Below are 22,885 nucleotides of genomic sequence, written 5' to 3'. Positions count from 1 at the left end.
CCTTCCCTGTTACTAAGACTATGAGGGGAATAAAAAACAAAACAAAAAGTCCTCAACTTAGCATGTCTATACACTGCCTAAGAGTATTTAATAAACCAGGCCACTGGATTGCCAAATTATACATAAAATTGTGCAGTTAGGGAACTCCAGCATTTCCAAAACCGATGTTGAAGCATGTTAAAAACCAGTTCTTAATATTGCCCATACATATGTATACCATATAATAAATTGGCCCCAGTAATTAACAAAAATGCCTGTTTCTGTTTGTGTATCCATCTGGGTATTTAGATGACTGTCATTAGCCTAGTATCTGAGTACATAAGTGCACATGAAAGTAAGTAGGAAGCTATCCCCAACTGAGCAAAAATACATACCAATTTTAACAATTGGGGGAACCTCAAAAGGTTCTGTAACTTCCATGACTATTTGAAAGAATGGAGCCCTCCATCAATCCCGGAGGCTCTCCATTCATACACAACATCACAAAGTCCCAGTAAGACCCCACAAGAAACTGTGCCTCCAAAACAACCTTTCAGTACCTTATGTCATGCTCTGATCTTCTACCCCTTACTATGCCTTCTGGGGGCAGATCGATCCCCTACCTTCTTCTGTTGCCTTCTCTAATATTAATAATAAAGCTGCTTGAAATTATACAAATTTAGAGATTTTGATAAATTATTTGTTGAAATTTTCCTAGATTTTCCTGAACTATGGGGCTGGTTGTAAAAGTTACCCATTGAAATATCTCATCAAAACATTGACAATTTTTGAAAAAAAAAAAAGAAGTAAAGAATTTCAATTTTTCCCCTCAAGAACCGTTTTTCTGTTTTTTGACCAGTTCTTATTAAAAATATAATTGGAACACAAATAGATCTTTAGAATTAAATATCTTACTGTTTATCCAGAGATACATAGCTGCCAAGGCCAGAAAGGACCATTGTGATCATCCAGTCTGAACTCTTGTATAACACAGGCTATAGAACTTCCCCAAAATAATTCCTAAAGCATATCTTTTAGGAAAACATCAAATTTTGATTTAAAAATTCTCAGTCATAGAGAATCCATCACAACCCTTGGTAAATTGTTCCAACGGTTAACTACTCTGACCATTAAAAATTCACACTGTATTCCTAGTCTGAACTTGTCAAGCTTCAACTTCAGCCATTGCATTGTGTTATATCTTTCTCTGCTAGACTGAAGAGCCCATTATTAAATATTTATTCCTCGTGTAGCTACCTATAGACAGTAATCAAGTCATTCCTTAACCTTCTCTTTGTTAAGTTAAATAGATTGAGCTCTGAGTTATAACTCTCTGGTTTGTTTCCTGAAGTACAAACGGCTCATGACAAATATGACTAGGTCTCCCTAAGGATATTTAATTGGTGTGGTATTATCTTATTTACAGATTAATTGCTGTACCTAAGGTGAGCAGATGCCCTGGAAAACTAGAAATGCCAAGGTTTCTAGATACCATCCGAACCTCACAGTCATGTTTACAATAAAATGAGTTTTCCTTGTTTGTAATCATGGCTGTATTTCTGCTACCGAATTCAGTTTTTTTCTGAATGTCTTGCCCAATTACCCATACCCACACTCCTGTGTTGTCCTGGTTTTTAAGTCCAATAACCTAGACTTCAAGGAAATGCTCCACAGAAGGAGTTTTGGCTACTGCTGCTTTTGTTCATTTGAAGCAGCTGGGTCTCCATACAGACCCACTACTTACCCATCTGTGAATGTAGGTTTTTTCTCTCTTTTCTAAGTAATAGTAAAATTATATAGTAGTATCGCTCTGCCACACTGATACAGAACTGCACAATTTGTGAGGCACTTTGGGTAGAAGGACCAGGAGTGAAAATTAATGAGTCCTGTATCCTCAGTGAGGGAGAGGCAGTGAGGATAATAAAAGCTGTGGAGGTACATGATGCCCTCATTTTCCCACAGTGGTTTCAGTCTATATGTGTTTGTGCCTTCCTCTGAAGCATGTTTTGTAGGCAACAGGATGCTCAATCACTCTATTCAGCATGATAGTTCCTTTGTTGTTTGTTTTTCCACACCAATAACTCAGATATTTGTTTCCCTGAAAACCCAACCCTAACCTCAACTCGAACCCTTTCTTTGTATTTTGGTATAGTTAGTAAAAGCACTTTTCTCATTTTTCAATATGTGACAAAAGATCATGAGATAACTAGGACTTATATACGCAGATTTGTCAGCCTATATTTACTTGGACTGCAAGATATAATTTGAGGGAAAGAATACTTATTATAATTAGGTTTGCTAGAAATGAGTTAGGTTGCTCAAAGTGATCTCATACTGTTTTTCTTTTACATGTAATTTGCTGTTTTCTGGAGTATTCTGTTGCAGTTGGTTGTATCTTTTTGCGGTTGTTTTAAAAATCTTATAAACCTTTAATACAAAGGGGAAATGTAAATCAAGTAAAGGAAAATGCTTTCAAAATTATTTCAGAACTAAATATCTTGTAGGTAACTCTATCTAGGAGTCAGAAAAAAATGGTTGCAAATAGAGGCTTTGATCCAGCAAACCATTTAAGCACATGTTTAACTTTAAACTCCTAAGTAGCCCCATTGAACTCAGCAGGACTACTAAAGTGCTTAAAGTGAAGCACATGCTTAAATACTTTTCTGGATCACAGCCAGAGTAAATAATTCATAATTCACACATTTAGGTACCTGGATTATATGTATGTATGCAGTTTATTGCCTTATTTAATTGTATACAGAACTAGATAGCCATGCCTCTGGTACTGCCCATTTATTTCTGTGCGTCTGTTCAGACATTCAGTCATTTGAGTACTACTTTGTGCCACCCTCTGAAAATATTACTATATGTACTCAATTAGGTATTCAACTGCAATGTTTGGGTGTGCAAAAGATTCTTCCTTTTGAAAACATATCACTATATCATATACAATTATCGGAAAGTCCTGATAGCACATGCATATGGCTGACCCTGGATCACATGCTAGAGTTGTAATCACAATAGCTAGGTGAGGAACTTGAGGACCCAGACTTGGCATTGTGGTTACAGGCATCAGCACGCTGAGAGACAGCATTATGGTGAGAGATGACACAAAGGCAACAGCACACAGTGAGCATCGCAGTGAGAGGCAGAGGCATGGGGAAAGGTGGTGCAGAGATTACAGCAAGGTATCTCTTCATGGAAATATGGCAAGACTTCTACCTATGTGCTGGAAATGGACCTGGCTGAGTATATTCCATAGTGTGGGCTGGTACTAACCACTGAGAACTGTGAGTTGGGTGTACAGGAAGGAAAGGGGAGGAAAGACATTTGTTCATTGGACGTGCCCACTGGCAGGTGGGGAAATTGTGGCAAAGGAGTTCTGTTCAAAATTCCTGGGGGGCCAGTATTTTACTTATTTTTGGAATAAATATATTGTTAATTGTAGCATTTTCCCAAAATAATTCTGTGTTCCCTTTCCCCTTAATAAAGTTTTCTTTGTTTCATATACATCCTCACTGCTTGTGAGAGGGGAAGTACTGTCTGTGAAAGGCATCCAGGGAAGATTTGTAGTTTTACTCAGGTTTCTGGATAGAGGCTGGAGCTGGTGGTAGTTGTTAATTTCAAAAGGGACCTCTAGATATTTCAATCCAATCCTTTTTCCTGCTGCCCTCGGCAGAAGGGCTACATGCACTACTTAAGACATACATGGATGTGCGCATGTACGCTTTCACATTTTAGTGTTGTGTTTGTGTTCATTATGAGTTTGTATGCCCAGATAGGTATGCAACACAGGTGCATCTTTCTGAGAGTTTAACCAACAGTAACTGTAAATAATGACTAAAAAGTGTAAGATATTTGCTCTCTGTTTTGAAGCAACACACATTTTCTCCTCTAGATGGCATGATATTGCAAGAAATATTGTGAGTCTTTTTGTAATAACCTTCAAACAACCAATTTTTTGACAGTCTCCAGAAAGTATTTAAGTGTACCCTTTTTTGTTTTTTTCTTAAAATGTTCTTTGGGTTGGTAGATGTAACTACCACAAAGTAAAGAATAATAACAATTAATCAGGTAGAAACATTAAATCTAATCTGTACATAATAAATATAATATAATATAAAAATACAGTAACAGTTAAAATCCAACAACCAGTTTAATACTTCTACAGAAGATGATACATAATATTTAACAATGTCTTATTTCAGATAGTTCATTTTCTATGGCCCTGCTCCTGCAATGAGCCTGTATGTACGGTGACCGCCTTTGTTGGATGGAAATTAAGGGAAACCCACATGGAAAAATAAGGGACAATGTTTTATTTTAAGGGACATTTTAGGGAAATACCATTTCTCTTATCATATCATCATTTCATATTTTTCTCTCAAGCATACATTGCTACTGCCCTCAGGTATACAATGCAATATCATAAGCATCAATTTAATGTTAAAACTGACAATAAGTACAATTTTAAATACATTTCAATACATCTTAAGAGATGGGTGGTCCCCTTAAGGGATAAATCAAGGAAATAAGGGACAAGTGGTCACCCTATCTGTACAGCACATTATGATTAATCATTATGATTTATTTGTCTTGCGGTAATCCTAGCAGTTGAAGTCATAGACCAGGGGTGGGCAAACTTTTTGGCCTGAGGGCCACATCGGGGTTGCGAAACTGTATGGAGGACCGGGTAGGGGAGGCTGTGCCCCCCAAACAGCCTGGCCCCCACTTTCTATCTGCCCCCTCCCACTTCCTGCCCTCTGACTGCCCCCTCCTGGGACCCCCCACCCCTAACCACCTCCTGGGACCCCATGCCCTATCCAACCCCCCCTGCTCTCTGACTGCCCTGACCCCTATCCACACCCCCACCCCCTGAAAGCCCCCTGGGACTCCCATGCCTATCCAACCCTCCCATTCCCCATCCCTGAACCTCCGCTCCATCCAACTGCCCCCTGCTCCCTGTCCCCTGACTGCCCCCCGAGACCCTCTGCCCCTTATCCAACCCCCCTGCTACCCGCCCCCTTACCATGCTGCTCAGAGCAGCAGGAGCTCGCAGCCCTGTCAGAGCCAGCCACACCGCCCACGCTGGCCAGCAGGAGTGGTGGGCCAGAGCGCTGGCGTCGCGTCACAGTGCAGCGGCGTCGCTGCGGGGGAGGGGAAACAGCAAGGGAGGGGCCGGGGGCTAACCTCCCCGGCCGGGAGCTCCAAGGCCGGGCAGGATGGTCTGCGGGCCGTAGTTTGCCCACCTCTGTCATAGATTAAGACTCTATTTTGCAAAGTTCTGTACAAACACAGAACAAAAAGATGGTGGCTGCCCTAAAGAACTTACAATCTAAGTACAAGACAAGAGACAACAGGTGGACAGACAGATGGATAGACGGGGGAACACAAGGCAACAAGCCAATAAGCCCAGTATCCATGTTGAACCCCATTATAATCAACAGGGCTCCATGCAGGTGAAGGGTTCACCCATATAGACTCACTGCTGGTTCAAGGCGTTTGTGATTGCTTGTTTACTTCCCACTGACTTTTTACCTTGTAACTCAGTCCATTTCTATCAAAATACCTTTCTGATTAGTCTGTGCTGGTGGGACTTCTCTTGAAGCTTTGTTTCACTTTCAGTTTGGGTGCTAATTTTTTCCTTTTAGTCTGTAGTCTGAACCATGAGAGTGGTATCTCTGAATTTCTTATTAAATATTTCCAGGAAAAGAACTATCCCATCTTGCACACATGAAGTTACATTTTTCATAATATTCTGCCCATGGACAGTAGCTTGATCTAGAAACTGAGCTATGGGGAATGTGCTAATGAAAAAAAGAAAGCTCAGAACTTGGTATTTCCTCCTTGTCCTTGCATTTTTAAGCCTGATACATTCTTTAGTTTGTCTCCTTTTCGAGTATTCTATTGAAGGACTTGACTGCATATTCCAGGAAGCGCTAGAGGCAAAAATCAGGGTTTTAGTGGTGGGAATACATCAGTATATGAAGATATGGAAACATGGTTTTGGAAGCAAGCGTGTGCATACTAAGGGACAATGAATTGAGATTCAGCAGTTGGAGTTTGGACTAAGGTAAACAAAGATGAGTGCAGAATTCTCTCCTGTTATATAAGAGTCTGTCTTGTCTATGTTGAAACAGAATAACTTTTGCTGCTTCATCTGGAAGTTATGCCCCTTGCCTCATTTCCATAAAAATTCTGGCCTGAAGAACCTACAGTATCTCCTGGAAGAAACCAATTATTTCAAAGAAATCTTTTCTGCAGCTCTGGACTATGGATGCTGACTCTTTTTACTTCTGTTAATAGGGTTATTGATCTGGCAGTCTACTGAAAGTGCTTTGTGATCAGAGTTTGGGCAGGTGACAAGAAGAATGAGCCCCAAAGGTCATCAGAGCAGAGCCCTTTAGGGCTAGGTACTTCGTCTATGAGTCAACAGCGTGCCCTTGTTGCCAAGAAGGCCAATGACATTTTGGGATGTATAAGTAGGGGCATTGCCAGCAGATCGAGGGACGTGATCGTTCCCCTCTATTCGACATTTGTGAGGCCTCATCTGGAGTACTGTGTCCAGTTTTGGGTCCCACACCACAAGAAGAATGTGGAAAAATTGGAAAACGTCCAGCGGAGGGCAACAAAAACTATAATATAAAAACTATTAGGGGACTTGAATACATGACTTATGAGGAGAGGGTGAGGGAACTGGGATTGTTTAGTCTGCAGAAGAGAAGAATGGGGGGGATTTGACAGCTGCTTTCAACTACTTGAAAGGGGGTTCCAAAGAGGATGGATCTAGACTGTTCTCAGTGGTAGCAGATGACAGAATGAGGGGTAATGATCTCAAGTTGCAGTGGGGGAGGTTTAGGTTGGATATTAGGAAAAACTTTTTCACTAGGAGGGTGGTGAAACACTGGAATGCGTTACCTAGGGAGGTGGTGGAATCTCCTTCCTTAGAAGTTTTTAAAGTCAGGCTTGATAAAGCCCTGTCTGGGACGATTTAGCTGGGGATTGGTCCTGCTTTGAGCAGGGGGTTGGACTAGATGACCTCCTGAGGTCCCTTCCAACCCTGATATGCTATGATTCTATGATCAGTCTAGAACAAGATTTCTCAACCAGTGGGGCATGACAAAGAAATGGGCCCATAGATGCCAAGTGTTGTGGAACAACATGGGTGATGTTTATACAAATTATTTATCTAATTTGCTAACTAAATAATTAGGATATAACTGTCTCTGCCTTAAGACAGTTGCATGGCTTTAGTGCTGGTGAAAGATGTCAGTTTCCAGGCCTGGTAAATGAAGTCCTTTATTTATCAAGAAGGGCAGCAGCAAGGCAGGCTTTCCACAGACACTGTCCTGCCAGCATGTGTAAGCAGGAGAATGGCCCCACTATTGTGGGGAATTTTCCTGGCTTCTATACTACACCAGTGGAATCAGATGGTGAAAGGATCTAAGTCCTCATCCCAACTTCCTTAACCCAGATGTCTGCCTAACCTTGAGGACTTCTCTTCCACTCTCCTCCCCAGAAGAGTCCGTATAACTCTGATAAGGCTTGGCCCAGGATCCCTGGAGGACTTAACCCCCAGTCTCCTTGTGGGTCACACTCAACACAGGGACTAGGGTGTTTCCACTCTAGGGTACTCTCTCCGCTCAGGCCACTTCCCTGACCCAGTGATCAATAAGGGAAAAAGTTAAAGGATCCAGGATTCAAGAAAATCTAGCCTATTCCTTACACATCCCAGGTCTCCTTCCCGGGACCTGGATGTGCTGTGATGATACTACAGGTAAGACACCTGCTCTGCTGGTGGCTAAATACCCTCAGACTCTAGGTAGCGGGACCCTTCTCCCCAGCATCAGGCCTCCCATTGGGTTCATGCGCTCATCTTCACCAAGTCTGGCCTTGTCTAGTGACATCTCCCTTTCCTGGGCCCTCTCTGCCCAGGGTCCTACTTTGCTCTCCCGAGCTGTTAACTGCTTTCAGCTTCAGTGTTACTTGTGGCACACCAGGCATCCACTATCCCAGCTCTGGCCCTGTAGTTCCCCGCTGTAGCTCAATCCTGGCTCACTGTCGGTGTGGCTGGTCTGCACTGCTCCAGCTCCTCATCTCTGGGCTGCTTCTCTGCCTCCAGCTCAGCTCTGCCTATGGACTGCTTCTCTGGCCCCTTTGGCTCTGGCCTGCTGCTCTCTCCACAGCTGAGCTCTGGTCTGTTGCACTCTCCATGGCTCTGCCTTACTCAGCCTGGGCAGCCCAAGCTCTCGCCTAGGACAGTCCCTGGGTTCTTGACTCTCTCACTGGCCTGCCTCCACTGTCCATGCAGCTGACTTGGAGTACTGGCCTCTCCCCTTGGCTCTGGGGACTGTCAGTCCCAGGATCCTGATTCCTCTTCAGCCCTTCTCCTTTCTCCCAGTATTGGGAGAGAACCAACAAACCCTCTCCCCCAATTTTCAGTAAGGGCCAACAGTTCCCTTACACATGCCTCTGCGCTCATTTGGGGTCAGAATAGACTTCCTCTAGGAATACAGGAAGCCTGGGGGTTATTGAGGGTGAGAGGGGCTAAGGCAACCTGCCCCATTCTTTCCTTTCCCTCATCAGCGTCCCCCATTTTGCTACTTTACCTTTTCACTCCATTCCCCATTCTGTTCCTTTTCAGATCCTCACGTTCCAGTCCCCTGGTCACTAGCTCCTGTGCCAGTACCTTCTGCATGCTGGACTGGCTCCAGGAAGGGGAATACAGAATGGGGAGTCAGCAAAGCTGCCTGAAGCAAAAGCATCCCAGCTGAGGGAATGCATGATAGGGTTGCCAAATGCATGTGTGTCATGCAGGACGGCAGCCACTTGGCAACACTGCACTGGGTCCCATGGACTGAGGGTAAAAAGCCGAGCAAAATCCTGCAATTACTAGGACCAAGTAGGAGCCAAGGCAGATGGAGAGGGAGCAGTTCCCTCCCTCTTCCTCTGTTCTTGCAGCATCTGTCTCTGCCCCACCCCCAACACAATCCCAGAGCAAGCTCAGCAGTCTTACCCTCTTTTTTCTCTGGTTTCAGAATAGCAGCCGTGTTAGTCTGTATTCGCAAAAAGAAAAGGAGTACTAGTGGCACTTTAGAGATTAACCAATTTATTTGAGCATAAGCTTTCGTGAGCTACAGCTCACTTCATCGGATGCATTCAGTGGAAAATACAGTGAGGAGATTTATATACACATAGAACATGAAAAAATGGGTGTTATCATACACACTGTAAGGAGAGTGATCACTTAAGATGAGCTATTACCAGCAGGGGAGCGGGGGGCAGGGAGAAAACCTTTAGTAGTGATAATCAAGGTGGGCCATTTCCAGCAGTTAACAGGAACATCCGAGGAGCCGGGGGGGGGGAGAATAAACATGGGGAAATAGTTTTACTTTGTGTAAAGTAAATTCCCAGTCTCCCAGTCTCCATTCCCAGTCTCTATTCAAGCCTAAGTTAATTGTATCCAGTTTGCAAATTAATTCCAATTCAGCAGTCTCTCTTTGGAGTCTGTTTTTGAAGTTTTTTTGTTGAAGTATTGCCACTTTTAGGTCTGTAATTGAGTGACCTGAGAGGTTGAAGTGTTCTCCAACTGGTTTTTGAATGTTATAATTCTTGACGTCTAATTTGTGTCCATTTATTCTTTTACGTAGAGACTGTCCAGTTTGACCAATGTACATGGCAGAGGGGCATTACTGGCACACGATGGCATATATCACATTGGTAGTTGTGCAGGTGAACAAGCCTCTGATAGTGTGGCTGATGTGATTAGGCCCTATGATGGTGTCCCCTGAATAGATATGTGGGCACAGTTGGCAACGGGCTTTGTTGCAAGGATAGGTTCCTGGGTTAGTGGTTCTTTTGTGTGGTTGCTGGTGAGTATTTGCTTCAGGTTGGGGGGCTGTCTGTAGGCAAGGACTGGCCTGTCTCCCAAGATCTGTGAGAGTGTTGGGTCATCCTTCAGGATAGGTTGTAGATCCTTGATGATGCGTTGGAGAGGTTTTAGTTGGGGGCTGAAGGTGATGGCTAGTGGCATTCTGTTATTATCTTTGTTGGGCCTGTCCTGTAGTAGGTGACTTCTGGGTACTCTTCTGGCTCTGTCAGTTTGTTACGTCACTTCAGCAGGTGAGTATTGTAGTTGTAAGAATGCTTGATAGAGATCTTGATATTGATAGAGATGCATGATAGAGATAGAGGTGTTGGAGCAAATGCGGTTGTATCGTAGAGCTTGGCTGTAGAAGATGAATCGTGTGGTGTGGTCTGGGTGAAAGCTGGAGGCATGTAGGTAGGAATAGCGGTCAGTAGGTTTCCGGGATAGGATGGTGTTTATGTGACCATCGCTTATTAGCACCGTAGTGTCCAGGAAGTGGATCTCTTGTGTGGACTGGTCCAGGCTGAGGTTGATGGTGGGATGGAAATTGTTGAAATCATGGTGGAATTCCTCAAGGGCTTCTTTTCCATGGGTCCAGATGATGAAGATGTCATCAATGTAGCGCAAGTAGAGTAGGGGCATTAGGGGACGAGAGCTGAGGAAGCGTTGTTCTAAGTCAGCCATAAAAATATTGGCATACTGTGGGGCCATGCGGGTACCCATAGCAGTGCCGCTGATTTGAAGGTATACATTGTCCCCAAATGTGAAATAGTTATGGGTGAGGACAAAGTCACAAACTTCAGCCACCAGGTTTGCCGTGACATTATCGGGGATACTGTTCCTGACGGCTTGTAGTCCATCTTTGTGTGGAATGTTGGTGGAGAGGGCTTCTACATCCATAGTGGCCAGGATGGTGTTTTCAGGAAGATCACCGATGAATTGTAGTTTCCTCAGGAAGTCAGTAGTGTCTTGAAGATAGCTGGAAGTGCTGATAGCGTAGGGCCTGAGGAGGGAGTCTACATAGCCAGACAACCTGCTGTCAGGGTGCCAATGCCTGAGATGATGGGGCGTCCAGGATTTCCAGGTTTATGGATCTTGGGTAGCAGATAGAATGCCCCAGGTCGGGGTTCCAGGAGTGTGTCTGTGCGGATTACAGTGTGTATGATAACACCCATTTTTTCATGTTCTGTGTGTATATAAATCTCCTCACTGTATTTTCCACTGAATACATCCGATGAAGTGAGCTATAGCTCATGAAAGCTTATGCTCAAATAAATTGGTTAGTCTCTAAGGTGCCACTAGTACTCCTTTTCTTTTTTCTCTGTGTTTCAAGAGGCTGTGCAGTCAGCTTCCTCTTGAAACATTTAATTGGAGCCAAGTGCAGTGCTGGGAAGGAAAGCAGAAGAAAGAAGCCCCCACAGCAGAAACCCCTTCAACTAGAACTTCTCCCTACACTCAGTCTCAGCACAATCATTCACCACTCAACATCACTGCACTGACCCAACACCCATGAGCAGCCCCACAAGTCCTAACAAACCATAGAACCAGCATTTTCTTGTTGAGGTCCCATAAAGTTTTGTGTCTGTGAAGGATTGTGGGATTTGGTGGGTCACAGCAAGAAACCACATCTGATTTCTTCGGGTCCCCTATGGAAAAATGACAAGAACCCTAGAACCACCCCAGGCATTAGTCCCATGCAGAAAAGTCGACCTCCTAAAAATGGAAAGTACTGGGGAAGATATCAACTTTGTTGCAGTTATTGGCTAACTGTACAATTTTCAGTGGAATAAAGACATGATTCGAGAACAAGGAAACGCTTCACAAATTTTCTTTATTTACTCTTGGCCTGTATTTTGAAACTCTGTCCCAAAGAAGGAAAACATCATGACAGGCAAACAACATAGTTGCAAACCTCTAATTTTTTTCCCTTGTCTTGTGTGGAGAATATATATTCCCATGTGTTTAATTTTGTTTGATGGACAAGAATTCCATAAAAGGTGATACAGGATTTAAAGGCTAACAAAGACATGCCTAAGGGGAAAGCTATTAACTTCATTACTTTCAACTTAATTTAATATGTAGTATAATTCAAACAGGAAGAGGTAATGAGGAGCCACAATCCAAATTCTGCTATCAATTAACCCTGTTATCAAAAAAGGTGCTTTTAGCTTCCTAAAATACCAGATTTATAAATGTTCAAAGCAATAGGTTTTTAAAACTCTTAGCTGTGTAGATACTAGAACTGGATATAATGAGAAAAATGATAAGCAAATGTTTTCACAAATTCTGAACTGCATTTGAATTTGGCCTTTTGCCCTTCCCCATTTTGTTAACTTTCCCACAAACATTAATGAAGGCAGGTCTAGTTCTCACAAATGGGGAGGAGGGTAGTTGGGCATGTCGACAAACAAGAATATAGGGGTTCAGTATTCATTCGAGAAATGTTCCCCCCACACTTACAAAGTGTCAATCTTTTTGTCAGGTAGCAGAAAAGATACAGTGTAAGTTAGAAGAAAAGGCGTACTTGTGGCACCTTAGAGACTAACAAATTTATTTGAGTATAAGTTTTCGTGAGCTACAGCTCACTTCATGCTGTAGCTCACGAAAGCTCATGCTCAAATAAATTTGTTAGTCTCTCAGGTGCCAAAAGTACTCCTTTTCTTTTTGTTGATACAGGCTAACACGGTTGCTACTCTGAAACCTGTCATAGTGTAAGTTAGGTGATTAATTACATAGCACAAATAATGAACAGCAAACAATGGAAGACACAGTTGGACCAAATGGTTTATGAACAACCTATATGCTGAAATATATGCCTAAATTGCTGGTGAAGCAACTCTTAAGGTAACCAACTTTCTCAACCTCTAGCATAAGAAGGACTGATTAAAGAAAATGAAGAGTGATTGGTGTGCCACTTTGTTGTGGTGATCCCTGGCCGTTGTATCAACCATTTGGGACAAAAGGTGGACGCAATATAGAGCAGATGTCAGGGTGTTGTAAGTTGCACTGAGAACAGAACTTCCTCCTCTGGCCTCAGAGTCAGGTGGGTGAAGGGGCAGCATAAGGGTTAGCTCAAAGCCACATTTATCCCAATAATCTCTGCTCTTATCCTTAAGATTGCTTCATTTGGCCAAACCAGAGGATCCACTTAAAGTGTTAATCAATAATTACAAATAATGAATACATTCATAAAAATCAAAGTAGGTTCACAAATAATTATGAACAAAAAAGGACTATATTTGTCAGGTAAGTTGTTCACTGGAAGTAATTTGCCTTGTTCTATTAGATACTTTCTTCACTATTCTTAAAAAAACCCTTAAATTGAAAAGAAAAAAACAACAAACTTTATGATATCCAGTCAAGCAATTTGTAACAAAATAGGATCCCCAATTCAGGCCAGGACTTCATTGATTTCAATGGGATTTAAGCACACACTTATGGTAAAACACGTAGTTAAATGCTGCCCTAACCAGGTGCTATATCTTTCTGATCCAAAATACACAAGGCCAGTCACTGAGGTTTCATGAGTGCAACAGAGGGGAAAATTTGGCCCATGGAGTTTGCTTTAAGGTGTGCCCCCATGAGGGAAATTCCCACTGGTGTAGCTGTGCCAGTGCACATCCCTAGTGTTGACTTGTCGCACTGGTGTAAAATGGGGCTTGCGCTGGTGTGACTTACTCCAGTAGTTATATTCAAGTGCAAATTTCCCTAATGAAGGTAGGCCCTTAGTTACATTGAGACTGATACTCTACTGCTTTGCAGCTTGCCCAGTCATTTCTATCTGTGCAAAGAGAATGTAAAATAGTGTTAGATCAGAACAGTAGCATGTTACTTGCTTTGCACAGGTGTAAATAATGAAACAAAGGTAAGGTGTATTTTTTTTTCAGTTGAAAGATGATGATGATGGTACTTTACTTTCACCTAGCACTCGACATCTGCAAAATGCTGATAAAATAATTAACTCATTCGGGTCCTGATCCTGTAATCCATACTCAGGTGAGTAGATATTACTCATGCAAGCAGTCCTTTTGAAGATATCCTCGTGCCTCCTTTCCTAGAAGAGTTGTCCTACCTGTCTCCTGCTTAAAAACCCACCTCTTGAAGCAATCCCGCCTCCCTTCTCATCATTATTATTCCCCATAGCCTCCTCCAAAACTGCTGTTTTGTGCCTTGTCTCAGTTTTATTTATCTTATCTAATATGGACTGTACCCTCTTTATCTGTCTTTGTACAATGGCATGGAATTTTACAGTACATGTTCAGGGGGCTGATCCACCTTTTGGAAAGTGCAGAGCCTCCTCGATTCCTCTTGAAGTAAGTGGAAAGATGTGGGTGCACAGCACTTTGCAGGATGGATACCCAAGTTTTTTGTAATAATGTCATTGGAATGAACTAATAGTAATTAACAAGTCCCGTGGGATTTTGCGGGGGAAGATACCGTTGAAGTTGGCTGCCATGCTGGGCCCGCCCCCTGTCTTTCTTTATCTGTAGTTTCCAAGCTGCACAGCACTCATATAGACTCTTCTGAGAGTAGGGAAAGATGCAACAGAGGCAGTATTTCCAGCCCATTTTGCCCATCACAGTGAGACCCACAGGATAACAGCTCTCTTCATCCACAGAAGAGGAGAATATGACTGAAAGTAAAATAAGGCCTAACACATTGATAAATGCATATGGATTATTAGTACTTTCTCATATTAAATCTGTTCTGTGCTGACACTAGGTTGAATTTTCAGAGTAGCAGCTGTGTTAGTCTGTATTCGCAAAAAGAAAAGGAGTACTAGTGGCACCTTAGAGACTAACCAATTTATTTGAGCATGAGCTTTCGTGAGATACTTTTAGGGATTTTCTGTGAAAGGGGAATATGACTAATAGTAATAATGTTAAAAAGTATTAACTGGTGACTAACACAGCATAGTTTAAAGTTTCACCTGGCTGGAGAGCCTCTCTTCCCTGAAATGTGGTTGAAATGCCCAGTGAAGGAAAAGAACTAAAGCTTTTAGGACAGCTTCCTTTTGCAATTTGGAAAGGGGAATAATTCAGTTAATCCAGCACTCTGACAACGTTCCTTTAATATAAAGAAAACCAAAACACAATGGGTAAGCTAGAGTCATTTTCCTCAGCACTTTCCCCCCTGTGCTAGTGTCTATCTGTTGATATGACTAGTATTTCACTGGTGCTTTACTTGTGTGATTATATAGGACATAGCATTAGGAATGTTGAGAAAGAGCTAAAGGGAAGTAACCCTCTGCTACTTTGTTTACAAGGTGTTTGCCCAAAGCTATGGATGAAGCTATACATCATAAAATACTTCCATTCTGTTCACAGTAGCAAAAACCAGCTGTCTAATAATCTACAAATCATCCCAGCACCAGAGGGAGGAAGGTACTTGGAAGTAACTTAAACATATCTGAGTGTCTTGATGTATTTTCCCCAATATACTTTGAAAATGGTGCTTTCTTTCATACTGGGACAAAAGAAGAGTGGTCTTTTTGTTAGAACACGTATATGGGAATGAGAATACCCTGTTTCTCTTCCAAGCTTTGCCACAAATTTTGTATGACCATGGGCAAACTCTGTTTCCTCAACTGTGAAATGGGATAGTAATTCTTCACACAGGTGTTGCAAGGCTCAATTAATTAGTATTTGCAAAGAACTTTAAAATCCACAGATGGAAGGTGCTATTGTAATGCAAAATATTATTTAAAATATATTTTTTAAACATATGCACTAGTTCAAAAGGAATTATTCTGGGGAAGTTGTATGGCTTGTGTTATACAGGCGCTCAGACTAGACGATCACAGTAGTCCCTTCTGGCCTTGGAATCTATGAATCTATATTTATAATGTTTCAAAGCAGCAAGCAAAACTTAGACTTCTGTCACATATGAAAGAGCCTACTAGGAGAACTCATAATTGCCCAAACTGCATATTTTATGTTATGGGAATTAATTAAAACAATCAAAATGTCTTTTCCATACAAGAGTATTCATTTTATCAATGACTATTGTAAGGGAAAAATCATCTCCTCGTCTGTGATGTGAATGGATTTTTTAGAGCACAGTAAAGGAGTTGCTATTTACAGGTGCTACCTCTAAAAGAGCAAACACTAAAAGTATACATCTTTTACTTACTCCTAAGATGTCAAGATGTGTTGTGAAGAGGTTTTGTGCAGACATAAGCAGGGCCGGCCCACAACATTTTGGCATCTGAAGCGGGGAACTCAAATTCCCATGCCCCCTCACTTGGGCCAAAACTTGAAAGGTCTCCATTCTGCCTGTTCTACTTCTCTCATGGTACTGTTCTGCTGCCTACCCCAATAAAGGAGAATTAATAATTTAAAATGCCTTGTACAAAAATGTTAAGTAACACTTAACTTTCAAATGCCTCAACAGCAAATGTAACTTTTCTTGTCTGCATAGTAAACACTGGCATTTTCATCTGTTTGAATAATCAAAGTGGTGCTTTCCGTGCCTTCTTGGCTGCAAAGATTTGAACTGCTTCCTGAAGGTCCACTGTCTGGGCCAGCTCATGCTCTGTAGAGATGGTTGCAAGGCCGGTCAGCCTCTCCTGTGTCACTGTGGAGTGTAGATGTGTTTTTATTAACTTCAGTTTGGAGAAGCTGCATTTTCCACTGGCAACTGTTACAGGAAGTGTTAGAAGTATGAGCAGAGCAACAAAAGCATTTGGAAAGAGGGTGGTCATCTTATTTGTGCACATATATTCCAGAACAGCCTTTGGAGTTGATCCTGCTGAAATGTATCTTGAAAGGGCTTTCAGTTCATCACCTAAATCACTCGCATCAATATCGCACATGTCATCATGTGTCAATGCTGTCTCTAGTGCCCTGCATTGCTGGTGTAGGTCTTCTTCAGGTATAGTGAGGAGTTTTGGAATATTGTACAACATCCCAAATGTACTGCTGTGTTCCTTGAGCTGCATGAAACGTTCTTCAACTGACCCGTATTGCACAATCTCGCACCTGGTTAAAGAATTCAACTTTGAATTGTTGTTTCGGGTCTCTTATGGGATTATCCCGTGCCTCATAATCAAAATGTCGTCTTCTTCAGTGACTCTTGTATTCTTGAATGGGGGGGGGGGGGAATAGCTTCAGTGTGAAGTTCCTCTGCCAACTTCTGTGCACTCTTCGGAACGTTTTGAAATCTCTCATCTGACCGGTAAGATTGAAGGTATGACTTTGCTTTGTCCAGTTGTTCCCTTACTTCAGATATATCAAGGTCAACACCTTGGAGTCTCTTGCTTACAATATTTATTTCAAACAGTATGTCATGCCACAACACTAACCCACACAGAAATTTGAAGCTATGTATGTTTCTAGTGATTCCATTTCCCTCTCCACTGTTCTCCCACGAACAGTTCCTGTCATAGCATTATCTTCCATAATGTCAACTATGGCATCATCTATCTTCCCAATTAGGTGTTTGATAAACTTTATCGCCTCCACTCGACTTTCCCATTGTGTGGTACTCAGTGGTTTCAGTGTCAGAGAGGATGTTCCCAGATGCTGCTTCTAAATTTGCCATCGATGAGTTGATGCAGAGAAAAATACATAGATGCTTTGAATTACATTCAGAAATTCAGACGCCTCAATAGAAGCTGATGCTGCATCACTGACCACCAAGTTCAATGAATGAGAACTGCTCGGGACAAAAAAAGCTTGGGGTTTAACTCTTGGATCCGTATATGCATTCCTCTGTTCTTTCCTCTCATATTGGCACCATTATCGTAGCCCTGACCTCTCGTGTCAGCGATTGCAATTCCCATATCTTCCAGCTTTTTAAGAAGCACATTTGCCATACCAGCTCCTGTAGTATCATCAATGTCAATAAATTCTAGAAAATGCTCTCTGACAGTCACCATTGCAGGGACATTTTCACTAGGTTCTGTGGTTTTTACAAAACGCACCATTAAAGTCATTTGTTCCATATGGCTGATGTCAGGTGTGCAGTCCAAAATAACAGAGTAATCTTGCTGACTTCAGATCTGCCACAATCTTCTGTTTGACTTTTGTTGCCAGTAACTGTATGATCTCATTTTGAATTGTTTTTCCACGGTAATAGTGTGTGTACATTTCTTGGGTGGTGTCTCTTCTTAGATGCTCCTGGACTACAGCATCAAACTCAGTCATCAGCTCCCTAATTTTAAGGAAGTTTCCATTGTTTGGCACATACAGCTGATCTGAAGTGCCACACAGTGGTAGGTTATGGGTAGCAAGCATTCTCACAATGGCAACGAGCCTTTTCAGAACATTTTGCCAGTAAGGAGAGACTGATGCAATCTTCTCTTCAGGCTGATCCTCTCATCAGCTGATCATCTGTGGTGGCCTTTAACCTTAGTCTCATCTCAAACTTTTTCCACATATGGAATGCTCTCTGGTGATTTCTCATGTCATGCCAGATTTCTAGCCAGATTTTTCCAGTCCTTTGTTCCTGTAGAACCCAATGTGGCTGCAACATTAGACTGGAAGAGTTTGCAACAAAAACAGTATGCAGCATTCTGGGGTTTTGAGTACATAAGCCATGGCCTCTCCACTTTGTCACCATTGGGGATTTCATGCCAGTAATGTGTTGGATGGAAACTTCTATTTTCATTGTCTTTGGGGAACATGAAGTTTTTCACTTGCTGTGGCCCATGCAGTAGAAGGAAGTCCCTCAGGCTACTGCTCAAGTGGGTCCACAGTCCTGGATCATCTAGACTTTAGGAACTAAACTCAGCAGCAGCTCTTTCTTGCGCCTCTACCACACTCTTCTCTGATCTACACTTTTCTTCAGGAATGTGCATGGTTACATCCATTTGAGATGGAGATATGGATGCTGCAGTAGCTGCTAGATCACCTGCACTCTGACTAACTGGAAGATCAGGCATCTCCTCACCACTCACATCCTCACTGAGGCCAGAAGGCTCACCGTGAACATTTGTGTCTATGTATCTCAGGAGAGCTCCTTCCTGCTTAAATAGAGAAGTTTCCTTTGCTTTCTTTCCTTTTCTGAATGCTGCCCCAGAAGGGTGTTTTCTTCTTTCACTCATGACTGTTGTTCTGTGGCTTTCAACACTCAATTGAAGGGGACAAATAAGCAGGCTGGTATCAGGGCCTGAGTGAGGGAAGATATCAGCGTCTTAAGGGCCTAACTGGCTCCTACTACTTCAGTTGACTGCCTGTTCTCCTCAAGTGGGTTCAGGGAAGCAGCAGAAAACAGGAAGCTCCCTGAGAGGCTGGTGTTAATCAGTCCAGGCTCCTTGGGGTGCTAGAGAGGTACATAAGAGGCTCCTCCTCCTCTCTCTCCCTGCATCTCCTGCTGCTTTCTGTTATTCCTTCTCACCTTTTCTCCTGCCTGCTTGTTATGTCTCTTGTGCCCTCCTTCCTCCAGCACAGCACTCCACCATCTCTGTGCATCTAGAGCAGAGAGAATACATATGCACCAGCAGCAGACACAATTTTCTACACTCTGGTGCCCCCCCCCACAGTCTTGGACCTGAGGCAGCCGCCTCAATTCGCCTCATGGTAAGACCAGCTCTGGACATAAGGTAATTTAAGGTGAACTAACTACAGTTTCTGTGATGTAACATCCCCATGTAGACAAAGTCTGAGAGAAGACAAGACTGCTGTTGGCTTTTCTATCACTGAGACTTCACTTTAACTGCATAAATAGGCCCCCTCCCACATTCCTCTACATGAGTTATTCCTGCATATGAAAGTGGAAATCCATGCAGACCCTGGAGTGAAATCCAGCCTGGTACATCTGCTTTATTGAATATAGTATACAAACTTCCAGTGTGTATTATTTTAAATACAATGATACAAAGAGACCTCAATTTTAAAGCATATGCATAAATGAGCCCCTATACAGTGAAAAAGTGGCTCAAAACAACTTTACCCCCCACACTCCAAGCCTTGCACCAAGCCAGCTTGGCCTGACTCTGAACTTTGACCCTAAATCCATAATAAAAAAACAAGCAACGAAAATACAAAAGCAGACAGAATCTATAAATCTGGTACATGAAGAAACCCAACAGCACTCAAAACAAAGCACCTCCACCAAAAAAGGGGGTCAACTGGTCAAAAAGATGAGGAGAAACAGAGGAGGCAGAGGAAGAGGCAGTTCCAAAAATAAAGAATGCAAAATATGGTCAATGATAAAATATGACCCAACTGAAGTAAATGGCAGTTACAATGTGCCTTAAAGGCAGCCATGTAGGGAATTCTGTAGATTATCCTTTCTGATGCTACAAAATGAGTTTATCACACATCCACTCTGATATTTCATTGTGTGCACTACTGTTTCTGTGTGACACTTATATAATCTGACAACTTTATAAGGGCCAGACTGAGATACTCTTACTAACATTGAATAGTGTTTTATTCCACAAATAATTTCACTCACTACAGTGGAGCCACTTATAGCGTAAACTACTATTCAGTTTGAGTAAGAGTAGCACAGTCTTGTCCCCAGTGGATGTCCTTACCATTCATTTGAGATCAGGTTGCTTTCCTGTAGGTCTCCTGGGAAAACTGAAGTGTGGAACAACTTTTTATTTTTACTTGCCTGTGTGTTAAATTTTTATGAAGTACCTGAGGGGGAAAATGTTAAATGAAAATGTCTAACATCATCTCTTCTTTTGAAATCTAGTATGTAATAATATAATACTATTTTCACTGTCTTCCAATACAATACTTGATCATAACATATTTGATTGTTACAACAATTAGTTAAATGTGAAGAAAACTAGTGGCTATCCAGGGAAAGTATAATAATGATATTGTAAAAACTACTGTATTAGCAGAAAGGAATATGGAATAAACGGGAATATGTCAGTACTTCAGTTTAGTTAAGTTGAAATGTAAAGATCCCCAAAGAAACTTGGTTAGAAAAACTTGGTTAAAAAAGCCAGCACATACCCAGCTGCAATGACACAGTGCAGCACTGTCTATTACTCATGATAGTTTATGTGACACTGAGCAAAAAGATTACTGAATATTCCTAGAGTCGTTTGGTCTATAGAATGAGGCCCTGAGTCAAATAAACATGTTTTCTCTGTGTGTGGTAAAGACAGTGAGAGCATTTGCTAATTTATTGTCTTTCCATTGTGTTTAATGATCATTCTCAAGCCTTTCTTTTCCCATACTTAACTCTTACTATGCTTTAGGTATAAAGCAAAGAGGAAATCAGAAGACTGTTCAGTGTGATAAAAAGACATGTATACAGAAATTACCTTTCAATTACACTCTTCACACACCAACATTTAATGTGACTGATTTCTGTTTTAGTCATTAAACTGAATGCTAATCTGCATATTATGGCTTTTAAAAAGGAAGCCTCTGGCTCAAAGCAAGTGAAATGAGAATGCAAGGAATGTAATGTAAATTCTTGAGAGTTCTGAAGTATCTATAGTGTTGTGTTACTGACTGAAAAGAAGAACAGAGGCATGAATATATCTAACAAAAAATAGCAAAAAGTTCAATATTCAGAAAAAATGTAAACTTATGGCACTCAATTTGCCCTCACTCCGTTCTGAGGTAGGGTAGTTACTTACAAAAGGGATTCTACCAAGGGAGGGCAGTTTTAAGTTACAGTTGATGCTCATTTATTTGAATTAAGTTACATTGGCATAAAACTGGAGAAATCCAATGGTAAATCAGGGCCTGAATATTTTTCCATTATACTGTACAATGGGAAAAGTGAGAAAATGAGTGAAAATGAACATGAATTCATGTTGTAGAATTGCATGTCTAATATATAACAACAATACTTTTAGGTCAACTAATGATTTTATTAATTGAAATATACAACATTGTAATAAAGCAGTTTTAATTCTTACGAGTTTACTTTGTACGTTCACACACATTCACATAATATAATCCTGTGGCTAAATCATAGGTAAAAAATAATTTGACTAAATCTGAAATACAAAAAAAGAATAAAACCTCAGTACTTTAACATTATTTGGAATCATCAAGTTCTGCACACTTTTTCTGCTATATTTGTCATTCCTTCCCATTATTTCTCACCTTATCTTGGCATGTCTTATCTTAAATTTGGAGTTTGACTATATAAAAAGAGACCTGTTGCTCACAAAAGGAGTGTTGCACTGGAGTGTAGTTGAAGAAAAATTGCTTGAAACATGTTCTAACCAGGTTTCTGAAGTGGTATTGAACTATTTTATCCCTGTCTACATTTGCAGTTGACACCCTTTGTCAGGCACAGGTAATTTTTGTAGACTAGACAAACCCTGAAGGTATGTCTACACTTCAAGTTGGAGGTGTAAATTCCAGTTCGAGGAGATACACCTGTACTAGCTCTAATTGAAGTAGTGCACTAAAAATAGAGTGAAGCCATGGTGAAACAAGCAGCGAGAGGGGTTAGCCACCCTGAATATGATCCTGTCCAAGACCATAGGTATGTACTTGGGCTGCTAGAGTGTGATTACACTCTATTTTTAGCAAGCTAGAGTAGGTATGCCTCCTCAAGCTGGAATTTACACCTCCAGCTTGAAGTGTAGACATACCCTAAATTGTAAACTCTTTGGGGGTAGGTCTTGTGTCTTCTTGTGTGTTTTACATGGTATCTACCACAATTGGGCTCTTTGGCACTGATTCTGAACCCTTCCCGTGCTGTTAGACAATGCTTAGGGCATGAGCAATTCTTTGCCATCCCTGTCTATCCTGGTCTGCTCTTTGCATGTCCTCTATATCAGTGGTGGGCAACCTGTGGTCTGCGGGCCATATGTGGTCCATCAGGGTAATCTGCTGGCGGGCCACCAGACAGTTTGTTTACCTTTGCACGGTCGCCCACAGCTCCCAGTGGCCGCGGTTTGCCATTCCTGGCCATTGGGAGCTGCAGGAAGTGGCACAAGCTGCAGGGACGTGCTGGACACCACTTCCCGCATCTCCCATTGGCTGGAAACGGTGAACCGTGGCCACTAGGAGCTGTGGACAGATTACCCTAATAGGCTGCAAGTTGCCCACCATTGCTTTAAAGCAATTTGTCTGGGAACAAGTCTTCAGAGCTATGTGGAAGGAA

The sequence above is a fragment of the Lepidochelys olivacea genome (genome assembly GCF_965140295.1).
Source record: "Lepidochelys olivacea isolate rLepOli2 genome assembly, chromosome: 1".
NCBI classification, from domain to species: domain Eukaryota; kingdom Metazoa; phylum Chordata; order Testudines; family Cheloniidae; genus Lepidochelys; species Lepidochelys olivacea.
This window is presented reverse-complemented; position numbering follows the sequence as displayed.